Source organism: Petromyzon marinus, chromosome 79, assembly GCF_048934315.1.
Source record: "Petromyzon marinus isolate PM22_M1 ecotype Great Lakes invasive population chromosome 79, UKy_Petmar_22M1.pri1.0, whole genome shotgun sequence".
Taxonomy (NCBI): Eukaryota; Metazoa; Chordata; class Hyperoartia; order Petromyzontiformes; family Petromyzontidae; genus Petromyzon; species Petromyzon marinus.
The window spans coordinates 23844177-23859589 of NC_133745.1; the positions used below are offsets into that span (position 1 = coordinate 23844177).

General features: G+C 49.6%; 1 protein-coding gene across 2 annotated transcripts in view; it reads right to left on the reverse strand.

The window, feature by feature from the left end:
• HSPB1 (heat shock protein family B (small) member 1) overlaps positions 1-11838 on the reverse strand; it is a 34363-nt gene extending 22525 nt beyond the window's left edge. The window contains exon 1 of one of the 2 annotated variants that reach the window (XM_076057052.1): positions 11319-11838. The gene's annotated coding sequence lies outside the window, so the exon portion shown is untranslated. Of the gene's footprint in view, positions 1-6589; positions 6694-11318 lie in introns of those variants that run through there. The other variant, XM_076057053.1, reaches the window with a different exon arrangement.
• Between the last annotated feature and the right edge of the window lie 3575 nt (positions 11839-15413).

Genomic DNA, 15413 nt, shown 5'->3' on the forward strand with positions numbered 1-15413 from the left:
TTGAGTCTATGGTGCAGTGTTGAGTCTATGGGTAGTGTTGAGTCTATGGTGCAGTGTTGAGTCTATGGGTAGTTTTTAGTCTATGGGTAGTGTTGAATCTATGGTGCAGTGTTGAGTCTGTGGGTAGTGTTGAGTCTCTGGGTAGTGTTGAGTCTATGCTGCAGTGTTGCGTCTTTGGTGCAGTGTTGAATCTATGGGCAGTGTTAAGTCTACGGGCAGTGTTGAGTTTTGTGCAGTTTGAGTCTATGGGCAGTGTTGAGTCTGTAGTGCAGTGTAGAGTCTATGGGTAGTGTTGAGTCTATGGTGCAGTGGTAAGTCTATGGGCAGTGTTTAGTTTATGGGTTTGTGTTCAGTCTGTGGATATTGTTGAGTCTATGGAGCTGTGATGAGTCTATGGTGTAGTGTTGAGTCTATGCTGCAGTGTTGAGTCTATGGACAGTATTGAGTCTATGGAGCAGTGTTGAGTCTACAGGTAGTGTTTAGTCTATGCTGCAGTGTTGAGTCCATGGGTAGTGTTGAGTCAAGGGGTAGTTTTGAGTCTATGGTGCAGTGTTGAGTCTATGGGTAGTGTTGAGTCTATGGTGCAGTGTTGAGTCTATGGTAGTTTTTAGTCTATGGGTAGTGTGGAATCTATGGTGCAGTGTTGAGTCTCTGGGTAGTGTTGAGTCTATGGTGCAGTGTTGAGTCTATGCTGCAGTGTTGCGTCTTTGGTGCAGTGTTGAATCTATGGGCAGTGTTAAGTCTATGGGCAGTGTTGAGTTTTGTGCAGTTTGAGTCTATGGGCAGTGTTGAGTCTGTTGAGCAGTGTAGAGTCTATGGGTGGTGTTGAGTCTATGGTGCAGTGGTGAGTCTATGGGCAGTGTTTAGTTTATGGGTTAGTGTTCAGTCTGTGGATATTGTTGAGTCTATGGAGCTGTGATGAGTCTATGGTGTAGTGTTGAGTCTATGGTGCAGTGTTGAGTCTATGGAGCAGTGTTGAGTCTACGGGTAGTGTTTAGTCTATGCTGCAGTGTTGAGTCTATGGGTAGTGTTGAGTCAAGGGGTAGATTGAGTCTATGGTGCAGTGTTGAGTCTATGGGTAGTGTTGAGTCTATGGTGCAGTGTTGAGTCTATGGGTAGTTTTGAGTCTATGGGTAGTGTTGAATCTATGGTGCAGTGTTGAGTCTCTGGGTAGTGTTGAGTCTGTTGTGCAGTGTAGAGTCTATGGGTAGTGTTGAGTCTATGGTGCAGTGTTGAGTCTATGGGCAGTGTTTCGTTTATGGGTTTGTGTTCAGTCTATGGATATTGTTGAGTCAATGGAGCTGTGTTGAGTCTATGGTGTAGTGTTGAGTCTGGTGCAGTGTTGAGTCCATGGGTAGTATTGAGTCTATGGAGCAGTGTTGAGTCTACAGGTAGTGTTGAGTCTATGCTGCAGTGTTGAGTCTATGGGTAGTGTTGAGTCAAGGGGTAGTTTTGAGTCTACGGTGCAGTGTTGAGTCTATGGGTAGTGTTGAGTCTATGGTGCAGTGTTGAGTCTATGGGTAGTTTTTAGTCTATGGGTAGTGTTGAATCTATGGTGCAGTGTTGTGTCTCTGGGTAGTGTTGAGTCTATGCTGCAGTGTTGCGTCTTTTGTGCAGTGTTGAATCTATGGGCAGTGTTAAGTCTATGGGCAGTGTTGAGTTTTGTGCAGTTTGAGTCTATGGGCAGTGTTGAGTCTGTTGTGCAGTGGTGAGTCTATGGGCAGTGTTTAGTTTATGGGTTTGTGTTCAGTCTGTGGATATTGTTGAGTCTATGGAGCTGTGATGAGTCTATGGTGTAGTGTTGAGTCTATGCTGCAGTGTTGAGTCTATGGACAGTATTGAGTCTATGGAGCAGTGTTGAGTCAACGGGTAGTGTTTAGTCTATGCTGCAGTGTTGAGTCTATGGGTAGTGTTGAGTCAAGGGGTAGTTTTGAGTCTATGGTGCAGTGTTGAGTCTATGGGTAGTGTTGAGTCTATGGTGCAGTGTTGAGTCTATGGGTAGTTTTGAGTCGATGGGTAGTGTTGAATCTATGGTGCAGTGTTGAGTCTCTGGGTAGTGTTGAGTCTATGGGTAGTGTTGAGTCTATGGTGCAGTGTCGAGTCTATGGGCAGTGTTGAGTCTATGGGTAGTGTTGAGTCTAAGGGTAGTTTTGAGTCTATGGTGCAGTGTTGAGTCTATGGGTAGAGTTGAGTCTATAGTGCGGTGCTGAGTCTATGGGTAGTTTTGAGTCTATGGGTAGTGTTGAGTGTATGGTGCAGTGTTGAGTCTCTGGGTAGTGTTGAGTCTATGGATAGTGTTAAGTCTATGGTGCAGTGTTGAGTTTATGGGTTGTGGTGAGTCTATTTTGCAGTGCTGAGTCTATGGGTAGTGTTGAGTCTATGGGCAGTGTTGAGTCTATGGTAGTGTTGAGTCTATGGGCAGTTTTGAGTCTATGGTGCAGTGTTGAGTCTATGGGTAGTGTTGAGTCTATGGTGCAGTGTTGAGTCTATGGATAGTGTTAAGTCTATGGTGCAGTGTTGAGTTTATGGGTTGTGGTGAGTCTATTTTGCAGTGCTGAGTCTATGGGTAGTGTTGAGTCTATGGGCAGTGTTGAGTCTATGGTAGTGTTGAGTCTATGGGCAGTTTTGAGTCTATGGGTAGTGTTGAGTCTATGCTGTAGTATACTCTTTGGTTCTATTGGGTAAAGTCACGTAGGTGAAAATAAAATAACAAAAAATCACGACGTTTCGGCCACAACACAAGCGGCCTTCATCAGGTGAAGGGACGAGACTGTCTGGAGGACAGCGCTGGAGTGGGAGAAGCCACGCTCAGATCACGACCTTTAAGCTGTGTGAGAAGAAAACACCAAGCGCCTTGACAAAGGAATTAGCATTTAATTTAGCATTGAAATGGCTCATTGAAATAGCTAAGTTAAAGTATACACATCCGCAGAGGTACCCCTTGACAAAGGAATTAGCATCGAATTTAGCATTGAAATAGCTGAGTGATTAGCTTGCAACTGGTCACAGAAATAGCTATGTTAAAGTCAGAGCATATACATTCACCGAGGCACCTAGTACTCATCAAACAGGAGAATTTAGCGAAAAACAACCACGCTCAGACATCGGACCTGTGTGCGAGCAAACAAGGTGTTCTGACAAAGAAAGTAGCATACAAATTCGCATTTGATTGGCGGATTTTAGGAAAGAGGTGGTGTACGTGCCGGTGGACTTGCAGTTTGGCGCGGGGGGGGGGGAGGGGGAGTTTACCTATTGATGGTGTGAAAAGGGGGAATTTATAAGAGCTGCAAAAGTTTGGGGTACCACTACTTGAAAAATATACTGTACCATTGAAATTAGTTTAATGTTTAGTTCAATTTAGAACATCTTTCCAATGGTTGCTTAATTTGAAACCATCCTCTCGGTTGAAATTGTGTCTGTGTTTGGAGATCTGAATTGCTTCATGAACAAATCTCTGATAAAAGCCCGTGGGTTTGCAAAGAACCTTGGTATCGGAGAAAATTATATCGTGATCCCCCACAGCGTTGTAACAGTGATCAGCCATGGCAGAAGAATTCGTTTTGCCGTGTTTCAAATCTGATTTGTGCTCGCGAATTCGGTCAGAGGCATGTCGCTTTGTCTCCCCGATATAGCAATCACCGCAGGTACAACTCAATTTGTAAACCCCGGGGTACTGTAAGTCAGGAATGACATCCTTCACGGATGGGATCAGATCACGAATTTTGTGTACTGTATTGAACCGGACCTGGATCTTGTGTTTGTTTAGAATTTTGGAAATCTTTATAGTAACGCCTGCTATATATGGTAGTGTGATGGTTTTGACCGGAGTATCAAGTGGTTGTTTCTGTATGGAGGGAGAGACAGCTTGGCGGATGGTACGGTCAGAGTAACCATTCCTTTTGAGGGCCAGGTGTACATGTTTTAATTCACTGGTCAGGTGGTGTTGGTCCGAAATGCAATGAGCCCTATGGTGTAAAGTTTTGATGAGATAATTATTTTGGGCTGGGTGGTGGTGGGAATCAGGTTTCAAGTAGGAATCTGTGTGGGTGGGTTTCCTGTAGACAGAATGCCTTCTCACACAGCTTAAAGGTCGTGATCTAAGCGTGGCTTCTTCCACTCCAGCGCTGTCCTCCAGACAGTCTCGTCCCTTCACCTGATGAAGGCCGCTTGTGTTGTGGCCGAAACGTCGTGATTTTTTGTTATTTTATTTTCACCTACGTGACTTTACCCAATAGAACCAAAGAGTATGTCTGTGGGTAGTGTTGAGTCTATGGTGCAGTGTTGAGCCTATGGGTAGTTTTGAGTCTATGGGTAGTGTTGAGTCTATGGTGCAGCGTTGAGTCTATGGGTAGTTTTGAGTCTATGGTGCAGTGTTGAGTCTATGGGCAGTGTTGAGTCTATGGTACAGTGTTGAGTCTATGGGTAGTGTTGATTCTATGGGTAGTGTTGAGTCTATGGGTAGTGTTGAGTCTTTGGTGCAGCGTTGAGTCTATGGTTAGTGTTGAGTCTATGGGTGGCAGTGTTGAGTCTGTGGGTAGTGTTGAGTCTACGGGTAGCATTGAGTCTCTGCTGCAGTGTTGAGTCTATGGTGAAGTCTTGAGTCTATGGGTAGTGTTGAGTCTAAGGGTAGTGTTGAGTCTATGGTGCAGTGTTTAGTTTCTGGGTCGTGTTGAGTCTATGTTGCATTGTTGAGTCTATGGATAGTATTGAGTCTTCGGTGCAGTGTTGAGTCTATGTTGAGTTTATGGGTTGTGTTGAGTCTATTTTGCAGTGCTGCGTCTATGGGCAGTGTTGAGTCTATAGGTTATGTTGAGTCTATTTTGTAGTATTTAGTCTATTGTGCAGTGTTGAGTCTATGCTGCAGTATTGAGTCTATTTTGCAGTGCTGAGACTATGGGCAGTGTCGAGTCTATGATGCAGTGTTTAGTCTATTGTGCAGTGTTGAGTCTATCATGCAGTGCTGAGTCTATGATGTAGTGTTGAGTCTATGGTGCAGTGTTGAGTCTATGATGCAGTGTTGAGTCTATTGTGCTGTGTTGAGTCTGTGGGTAGTGTTGAGTCTATGATGCAGTATTGAGTCTATGGGTGGCAGTGTTGAGTCTATGGGTAGTGTTGAGTTTATGGTGCAGTGTTGAGTCTGTGGGTAGTTTTGAGTCTACGGTGCACTGTTGAGTCTATGGTGCAGTGTTGAGTCTATGGGTCGTGTTGAGTCTATGGGTCGTGTTGAGTCTATTTTGCAATGCTGAGTCTACGTGCAGTCTTGAGTCTACGGGTAGTAAATCTATTCAACTAAACTATTAAACTATCCTTTTATTTTTACCGTGCGTAAGGGCCCCGCCGAGCTACGCCTTGGCTCTCTTTTTAGATGCGACCTGACCGTCACAAACGTTAGCAGCTCAACAGAAATGGCTGATATCGTCATCATCTTCATCGTCGTCGTCCTGTGGAAATTCACATCAGCGGCCAAATCACTCTCGAACGACGCGGCGGCAACGTCGATTCTAAATATGGAGGGGGAAAAAAACCGGAGGGACCCAGAGACTTGATCCACACAGCGACCAATGTTTAGTTTTGTTTGTTGCCATTGCACCCGAGCCAAGAGCCACATGGCGCACACGGCCATCTCCACGAATATAAAAGGAAAGCAAATCTGTGATCATGTGTGTGTTCGTTCGAAATGTTTGAGCGTCCTTCCCGACATGCAACAAACTGGAAATTTGCCATGTGGGTACTCTCCAGACTCTTCACCATGCACAAATTATAAAAATACACTTTTGAATTTTTAATTTTTTTTGGGGGGGGGGGGGTGGAGCTCAATAATGCATGTATTGTTTTGCACGGCAAGTGAGCTGTGACGTCAAATCTGTCACGTGACCCGCGCACCTGGAAGCGTAACGCGTTGTAGTGTAGCGGTTAGCGCTACGCTGCGCTACGAACCCGGCGACCCGAGTTCGATTCCCGCTCACGGCCACCACTGATGACGATTATTTCAACCGCTTCACTAGGTCGACTCAGCCTCAAACGAGTCACTGCTGTTGTGGTGTGTGAACATCGCCACTGGGGAGATAAAAAGGCGGCCGGGCGTGGTGGATCCAAGTCCCGGGCGAAGCCGGGTAGTACAGCTCGTACCTAATAAATAAACTTGAAAATTGAAACCACGGTGAGAGTGAGACACAGACTCTAAATATACGACAGCTGCCATTCCTCCACTTACGAACACTACCGCCACTTACGACCACCACCTCCACTTACGAACACCACCCCCACTTACGAACACCACCCCCACTGGCGATGACTACCCCAACTTACGAACACTACCCCCACTTACACACACCACCCCCACTTATGAACAATAACAACCGCCATTCGCCACTAAGTAGCGGTGACGTCACAACGACGCTTGTGCCAGGCTATGTGCACCTTGAGGCCACGTGAAGTGTCGAACGCCCGCTGGCAGGAGGTCACGGGGCAGACCCAGCAGGTGCCACGGGTCGACTGACTGAGATGAGCGAGATGACTGGCTGATGCACCACCTGTGCCCCCTACTGTGCCAACTTGCTGTACTTTAGCCACCCGGCGCTCCGCTCACTGTTATGAGTGTCGCTCTTCCGTCCTCTGTTGTTGTTGGAGGGCGACTGCCTCCAACTGCCCAGTAGCGTCCTTCATGAGCCTCCTCCACAGACGCCGATCTTGACACCGCTGGTACCAGTCATCGGCAAATCCACTCAGCTCCACGTCCTCCTGTACCACATCACTCAATCTCGTCTCTAGCCCGTGCCGCGTCGGTTTAGCCCCCTCTATCCGGCCGAACAAAAGCTGGGCATGCGGGCTACATGACCCTGCCGAAGGAACTCACCGATGGGACTTTGTCCAAATCTTTCAAGGATTTGTGAGCTCCTCACACAATCCAGCTTGGTTAAACCCAGGATGGATCGTAGGCAGGGCAGCCTAAATGTTTCTAACCGGTGAAGATGCTCCATTAGGTGTTCCACGTTTCGCAAGCATAGAGAAGGGAGGGAATGACCGTGGCCGAGAAGACCTGAAGCTTAGTGCGGAGCGACAGACCAGGTAGCTTCCACACAGCGTTACGCAACCGATGAAAAGATATTGCCGCTCGACTGATTCGGAGTGAGACCTCTGCTGTTAAAACGAAGCCGGTCATGAGCACACTGCCCAGGTATGTGAAACTCTCGACTCTCTCCACAACTGCCCCATCACCGATTGGGAGTTGTGGGGGTGGAGTGTCCGATGGTACAAAATACCCAGGCGCCACCTCTTAGTGGCACGCTCCAGTTTCAGCACCAGCATCTCCAACTCCTCCTCTGAAAGAGCAGCAATTACCAAATCATCGGCATACATAACGTGGTTGAGCAATAGGGAGCCATCCCTTGACCGCACCCGGGCATCGATCAGCCTCCCATTATATCTATACCAAATGGAAATTCCCCCGGTACAGTTATTGAAGGCTTCACGAACTATGTGGTCGAAATAGTTGTTAAATAATGTGGGAGTCAGAGGACATCCCTGTCGCACCCCAAGCTGTACAGGGAATGGCTCTGACTCCCGGCCACCTAGTTTTACCCGGGCCCGCTCACCATCATGAAGGTCCTTATTTATCATGAGCAGAGGGTCAGGGACTCCGAAAGCACGAAGAACAACCCAGAGCCCAGGCCTACTGATGGTATCATAGGCCTTGACCAGGTCAATAAAGCAGAGATGTAGGTCTTGTTGGAATACCCTACACCTCTGCTGTTGCAAACAGACAGAAAACATGGCATCTGTGCAGGACCGCCCTTTCCTGAAACTGCACTGGGGCTCCGCAAGCCTCTCCTCAGCGTGCCTAGCCAGACGATGTTGAATAATACTTGCCAGGACCTTTCCTGGCACACTGAGAAGTGAGATGCCCGTGTAGTTGTTACAGTCTGTGCGGTCTCCCTTCTTAAAGAGAGGGACCACCAGGGCATCCTTCCAATCCTGCGGAACCCATTCATTGGTCCAGACTTTTGTTATGTCATGTAGGGCAGTCTGTGCACAAACGCCACCCTCCCTCAGCATTCGCTTGGGATATCATCTCTGCCCGCTGCCTTTTTACTGGTCTCAGACTCTGGATCGCCTTCAGTACTTCCTGAACAGATGGTACCTCAGCCAGCCACTCACAGGGGGTGACTTCTTCTTCCAATATTTGAGGCACTGCAGCCTCAGCAGGGTCATCCCTACTTTGTGCCACGATGTTTTCCTGGCTGAGGGATTTCCCCTCCCCCAGGACCTCACAAAAATACCCAGCAAATCTGCAAACCTGTTCCTGGGGGTCGGAGATTGGATCACCGTTTTTTCCCCAAATGATGGTAATAGGTGTGGTGCTGCAGGTTACTTTTTTGATGGAGTTAAATAGGGATTTGTGATCGCGTGCCACTGAGGCAGACTCCGTCTCCTCAGCAACCCGCGACCTCCACCCATCCTTGCAGCGCCTCACGGCTCTCCGAACCTCCGAGCGAAGGCTGCGGTAAGCCTCCTCATTCTCTGGCGTGGCATGCTGTAGACGATTAGAGTGGGCCTGTCGCTTTTTCTCAACCATCCTGAACACCTCCTCTGTCAGCCAGGGTCTCTGGGGAGGTCTGGACCGCGTACCTAAAGCAGCCATTGCAGCTGCATGAGTCACAGTCCTAAACCTCGCCCATTTACCATCGACATCAGGAGGAGTGGGGGACGATGCCAACCCCAGCCGCAAGCGATGATGAAATTCTCGCTTGAAACTTTCATCAGCTAGCTGAGACCAGGCCACTTTAGATAGGAATTGGGTCCTGGGTGTACACACTTATGAACAACACCCCCACTTACGAACACCGCCCCCACTTACGAACACCACCCCCACTTACGAACACCACCCCCACTTACGAATACCACCCCTACTTACGAACACCACCCACTCTTAAGAACACCACCCCCACTTACGAACACCACCCCCACTTACGAACACCACCCCCACTTACGAACACCAGCCCCACTTACGAACACCACCCCCACTTACGAACAACCTTCCATGAGATATGCATATTTTGTTTTAACAGCGAACCGAACCGCGCAACGATTTTGTTCAGCTGAAGAGATCCTCCCGCGAGATGTAGTGAGTCGGCCTCGCAACTAGGAGTGAGCGTTTGCGTGTGTGTGAGAATGAGTGAGTGTGTGTGAGAATGTGTGAGCGAATGTGTGAGTGCGTGTGTGTGAGTGTGTGTGAGAATGTGTGTGTGTGAGTGTTGTGTGAGTGAGTGAATGTGAGTGTGTGTGAGAGTGTGTATGTGAGAGAGTGTGAGTGTGTGAGTGAGTGTATGAGTGAGTATATGAGTGAGTGTGTGTGTATGAGTGTGTGCGTGTGTGTGTGTGAGTGTGTGAGTGAGTGTGTGTGAGTGAGTGTGTGAGTGAGTGTGTGAGTGAGTGTGTGAGTGTTGTGCGTGGGTGAGTGTGTGTGAGTGTGTGTGAAATGTGTGCGTGTGTGTGAGTGTGTGTGAGAATGCGTGTGTGTATGTGCGCACATGAGTGTGTGTGAGTGTGTGTGTGCGTGCGTGTGTGTGAGTGTGTGTGAGAATGAGTGTGTGTGTGTGAGTGTGTGTTTGTGTGTGCGAGTGTGTGTGTGTGGGTGTGTGTGTGTGCGTGAGTGTGTCTATGTGTGTGTGAGTGTGTAAGTGAGTGTGTGTAAGTGTGTGTGTGTGAGTGTGTGTGAGTGTGTGTGAGTGTGTGTGTGTGCGTGCGTGAGTGTGTGTGTGTGAGAATGTGTTAGTGAGTGTGTGTGAGTGCGTGAGTGATGTGGTACAGGAGGACGTGGAGCTGAGTGGACTTGCCGATGACCGGTACCAGCGGTGTCAAGATCGGCCTCTGTGGAGGAGGCTCGTGAAGGACGCTACTGGGCAGTTGGAGGCAGTCGCCCTCCAACAACAACGGAGGGCGGAGGAGCGACGCTCACAACAGCGAGCGGAGCGCCGGGTGGCTAAAGCACAGCAGGTTGGCACAGTAGGGGGCACAGGTGGTGCATCAACCAGTCATCGCAGTCAGTCGACCCGTGGCACCTGGGTCTGCCCCGTGACCTCCTGCCAGCGGGCGTTCGACACTTCACGTGGCCTCAGGGTGCACATAGCCTGGCACAAGCGTCGTGGTGACATTACCGCCACTTAGTGGCGAATGGCGGTTGTTGTTGTTGGATGTGAGTGAGTGTTTGTGAGAGTGTGTATCTGAGAGAGTGTGAGTGAGTGAGTGTATGTGAGAATGTGTGTGAGTGTGTGCGTGAGTGAGTGTATGAGTGAGTATATGAGTGAGTGTGTGTGTATGAGTGTGTGCGTGAGTGAGTGTGTGTGAGTGAGTGTGTGTGAGTGTGTGTGAGAATGAGTGAGTGAGTGTGTGCGAGTGCGTGTCAGTGCGTGAGTGTGTACGCACATGAGTGTGTGTGAGTGAGTGTGTGTGAGTGCGTGAGTGTGTGTGAGAATGTGTGAGTGTGTGTGAGTGTGTGTGTGAGTGCGTGAGTGTGTTTGAGTGCGTGAGAGTGTGTGTGTGCGTGTGAGTGTGTGAGAGTGTGTGAGTGTGTGTGAGTGAGTGTCTTCATAGGTGCTCGCTAACGGCACTTGCCCCAACAGTCTGTTAAGGCTATACTGGGGGATCTTTGTCTTTAATCTTTGTGAGTGAGTGTGTGCGAGTGAGTGTGTGAGTGAATGTGTATGTGAGAGTGTGAGTGATTGTGAGTGATTATGTGAGTGAGTGAATGTGAGTGCTTGAGTGAGTCTATGAGTGAGTATATGAGTGAGTGTGTGTGTATGAGTGAGTGTGTGTGAGTGTGTGAGTGCGCGAGTGTGTGTTCGAGTGTGTGTGAGTGTACGAGTGAGTATATGAGTGTGTGTGTGAGTGAGTGTGTGAGTGTATGAGTGAGTGTGTGTGTGAGTCTATGAGTGAGTGTGTGAGTGAGTCTGAGTGTGTGTATGAGTGAGTGTGTGAGTGAGTGTGTGAGTGAGTGTGTGAGTGTGTGTGAGTGAGTGTGTGAGTGTATGAGTGTGTGAGTGAGCGTGTGAGTGTGTGTGAGTGTGTGAGTGAGTGTGTGAGTGTATGAGTGTGTGAGTGAGCGTGTGAGTGTGTGTGAGTGTGTGAGTGAGTGTGTGAGTGTTTGAGTGAGTGTGTATGAGTATGTAAAGTGCGTGAGTGTGTGTGAGAGTGTGAGTGTATTAGTGAGTGTGTGTGTGAGTGTGTGAGTGAGTGTGAGAGTGTGTGTGTATGAGTGAGTGTGTGAGTGAGTGTGTGTGAGTGTATGAGTGAGTGTGTGAGTGGGAAGATGATCATACCTTCAAGATGTGGAGCTGAGTAGAGTCTCCCAGATTCTGTCTCTGTCTCTCTCTCTCACACACAGACACGTGTGTGTCTATATATACACACGTGTCTATGTGTCTATATATAGACACACGCGTATCTGTGTGAGTGTGTGTGTATTTATAGACACGTATGAGTGTGTGTGATGAGTGTGTTACTGTGTGTGTGGCACAGTGTGTGTGTGGGTGAGTGTGGGTGGCCGAGTGTGTGTGAGTATGTGTGATGAGAGAGTGTGTGGGTCAGTGGGTGTGTGGGTGAGTGAGTGTGTGTGTGTGATGGAGTGTGTGTGAGTGGGTGTGATGAGTGTGTGAATATGTGTGTGTGGGTCAGTGGGTGTGTGGGTGACTGTGTGGGTGTGTGTGAGTATGTGTGATGAGTGTATGTATGTGTGTGGGTCAGCGATTGTGTGGGTGTGTGGGTGAGTGTGTGGGTGAGAGAGCGTGGTGGTGAGGTGTGGGAAGGTGTAAGCCCCAGGATACTTTCGGCTCGCCTTCCCATCAACCAGAGGCGAGGAGTGGTGGTCGTGGTTACTTATGCCCCCACTGAAGACGAACATCCGTGGAGGGATGCAGGCAAGGCCGATGAGTCAGATGCCTTCTATGACCTCCTGTCACAGGTGCTAGCTAAAGTGGCCCCTCGGGATAGAGTCATCTTGTTGGGTGACTTCAATGCCCGAGTTGGTCATGATGCTGGCACTTGGTTTGGAGTGATTGGAAGGCATGGGCCAGATCAGCTCAATAACAACGGCAGGAGGCTGCTCGATTTTTGTGCAGTCCATGGGCTTGTAATTACCAACACGCTGTTCCGGCATCGGCGCATCCACACAACATCATGGATGCATGCCGGGTCCAAGAAAGAACATCTGCTGGACTACGTAGTGACGGACCAGCGGATGCGGGCCCATGTCCTTAACATCAGGACCTACCGTGGAGCTGATCTGCCCACTGACCATTGACTTGTCATCTGTAAGATGCGCCTGCCATTCTTCCACTCCAGTGGTGGGTGTATACCCAGGACCCCATTCAAACCCTTAGTGGCATGGTCTCAGCGAGCTGATGAAAGTTGCAAGCGAGAATTTAATCATCGCCTGCGGCTGGGATTGGCATCTTCCCCACTCCTCCTGATGTTGAGGGAAAATGGGCGAGGTTTAGGACTGTGGCTCATTCAGCTACAATGGCTGCTTTGGGTACACGGTCCAGACTTCCCCAGAGACCCTGGCTGACAGAGAAGTTGTTCAAGCTGGCTGAGAAAAAGCGACAGGCCCACTGTCATCGGCTACAGCATCCCACGTCAGAGAATGAGGAGGCTTACCGCAGCCTTCGCTCGGAGGTTCGGAGAGCCGTGCAATGCAAGCAAGGATGGGTGGTGGTCGCGGGTTGCTGAGAAGATGGAGTCTGCCTCAATGGCCCACGATCACAAATCGCTCTTTAATTCCATCAAAAAAGTTACCTGCAGCGCCACACCTATTACCATCATTAGGGGAAAGAACGGTGATCCAATCTCCGACCCCCAGGAACAGGTTTGCAGATTTGCTGAGCATTTCTCTGAGGTCCTGGGGGAGGCGACATCCCTCATCCTGGATAACAACGTGGGACAAAGTGGGGATGACCCTGCCGAGGCTGCGGTGCCTTATATATTGGAAGAGGAAGTCACCCCCTGTGAGTGGCTGGCTGAGGTGTCATCTGTTGAGGAAGTACTAAAGGCGTTTCAGAGTCTAAAACCAGGAAAGGCACTGGGCAGAGATGATCTTCCAAGCGAAATGCTGAGGGAAGGTGGCGTTTGTGCACAGACTGCCCTACATGACATCATAACAACAGTCTGGACCACTGGATTGGAAGAATGCCCTGGTGGTCCCCCTTTTTAAGAAGGGGGACCGCAGAGACTGTAACAACTACAGGGGCATCTCACTCCTCACTGTGCCGGGAAAGGTCCTGGCAAGGATTATTCAATATCGCCTTGCCAGGCACGCTGAGGAAAGGCTTGCGGAACCCCAATGCGGTTTCAGGAAAGGGCGGTCCTGCACAGATGCCATATTTTCTGTCCGTCTGCTACAGCAGAGGTGTAGGCAATGCCAAAAAGACCTGCATCTCTGCTTTATTGACCTCGTCAAGGCTTATGATACCATCAGTAGGCCTGGGCTCTGGGTTGTTCTTCGTGCTTTCGGAGACCCTGACTCTCTGCTAACGACCATTAAGGACCTTCATGATGGTGAGCGGGCCCGGGTAAAACTACGTGGACTGGGGGTCGGAGCCATTCCCTGTAGACCTTGTGGTACGACAGGGATGTCCTCTGGCTCCCACATTATTTAACATATATTTCGACCACGTAGTTCGTGAAGCCTTCAATAGCTGTATCGGAGGAATTTCCATCTGGTACAGATACAATGGGAGGGTGACCGATGCCCGGGTGCGGTCAAGGGATGGCTCCCTATTGCTCAACCATGTTATGTATGCTGATGATCTGGTAATTGCTGCTTACTCAGAGGAGTTGGAGGCGCTGCTGCTGAACCTGGAACTGGCCACTAAGAGGTGGGGACTTACCATTAGCCCCACCAAAACTAAACACCTGCCTGGGTATTTTGTTCCATCGGACACTCCACCCCCACAACTCCCAATTGGTGATAGGGCAGTTGCGGAGAGAGTGGAGAGTTTCCCATATGTGGGCAGTGTCCTCATGGCCGGCTCCGGTTTAACAGCAGAGGTCTCACTCCGAATCAGTCGAGCATGGTCTCAGCGAGCTGATGAAAGTTGCAAGCGAGAATTGAATCATCGCTTGCGGCTGGTGTTGGCATCGTCCCCACTCCTCCTGATGTCGAGGGGAAATGGGCGAGGTTTAGGACTGTGACTCATTCAGCTACAATGGCTGCTTTGGGTACACGGTCCAGACTTCCCCAGAGACCCTGGCTGACAGAGGAGTTGTTCAAGCTGGCTGAGAAAAAGCGACAGGCCCACTGTCATCGGCTACAGCATCCCACGTCAGAGAATGAGGAGGCTTACCGCAGCCTTCGCTCGGAGGTTCGGAGAGCCGTGCAATGCAAGCAAGGATGGGTGGTGGTCGCGGGTTGCTGAGGAGATGGAGTCTGCCTCAATGGCCCACGATCACAAATCGCTCTTTAATTCCATCAAAAAAGTTACCTGCAGCGCCACACCTATTACCATCATTAGGGGAAAGAACGGTGATCCAATCTCCGACCCCCAGGAACAGGATTGCAGATTTGCTGAGCATTTCTCTGAGGTCCTGGGGGAGGCGACATCCCTCATCCTGGATAACAACGTGGGACAAAGTGGGGATGACCCTGCCGAGGCTGCGGTGCCTTAAATATTGGAAGAGGAAGTCACCCCCTGTGAGTGGCTGGCTGAGGTGTCATCTGTTGAGGAAGTACTAAAGGCGTTTCAGAGTCTAAAACCAGGAAAGGCACTGGGCAGAGATGATCTTCCAAGCGAAATGCTGAGGGAAGGTGGCGTTTGTGCACAGACTGCCCTACATGACATCATAACAACAGTCTGGACCACTGGATTGGAAGAATGCCCTGGTGGTCCCCCTTTTTAAGAAGGGGGACCGCAGAGACTGCAACAACTACAGTGGCATCTCACTCCTCACTGTGCCAGGAAAGGTCCTGGCAAGGATTATTCAATATCGCCTTGCCAGGCACGCTGAGGAAAGGCTTGCGGAACCCCAATGCAGTTTCAGGAAAGGGCGGTCCTGCACAGATGCCATATTTTCTGTCCGTCTGCTACAGCAGAGGTGTAGGCAATGCCAACAAGACCTGCATCTCAGCTTTATTGACCTCGTCAAGGCTTATGATACCATCAGTAGGCCTGGGCTATGGGTTGTTCTTCGTGCTTTCGGAGACCCTGACTCTCTGCTAACGACCATTAAGGACCTTCATGATGGTGAGCGGGCCCGGGTAAAACTACGTGGACTGAGGGTCGGAGCCATTCCCTGTAGACCTTGTGGTACGACAGGGATGTCCTCTGGCTCCCACATCATTTAACATATATTTCGACCACGTAGTTCGTGAAGCCTTCAATAGCTGTATCGGAGGAATTTCCATTTGGTACAGATACAAT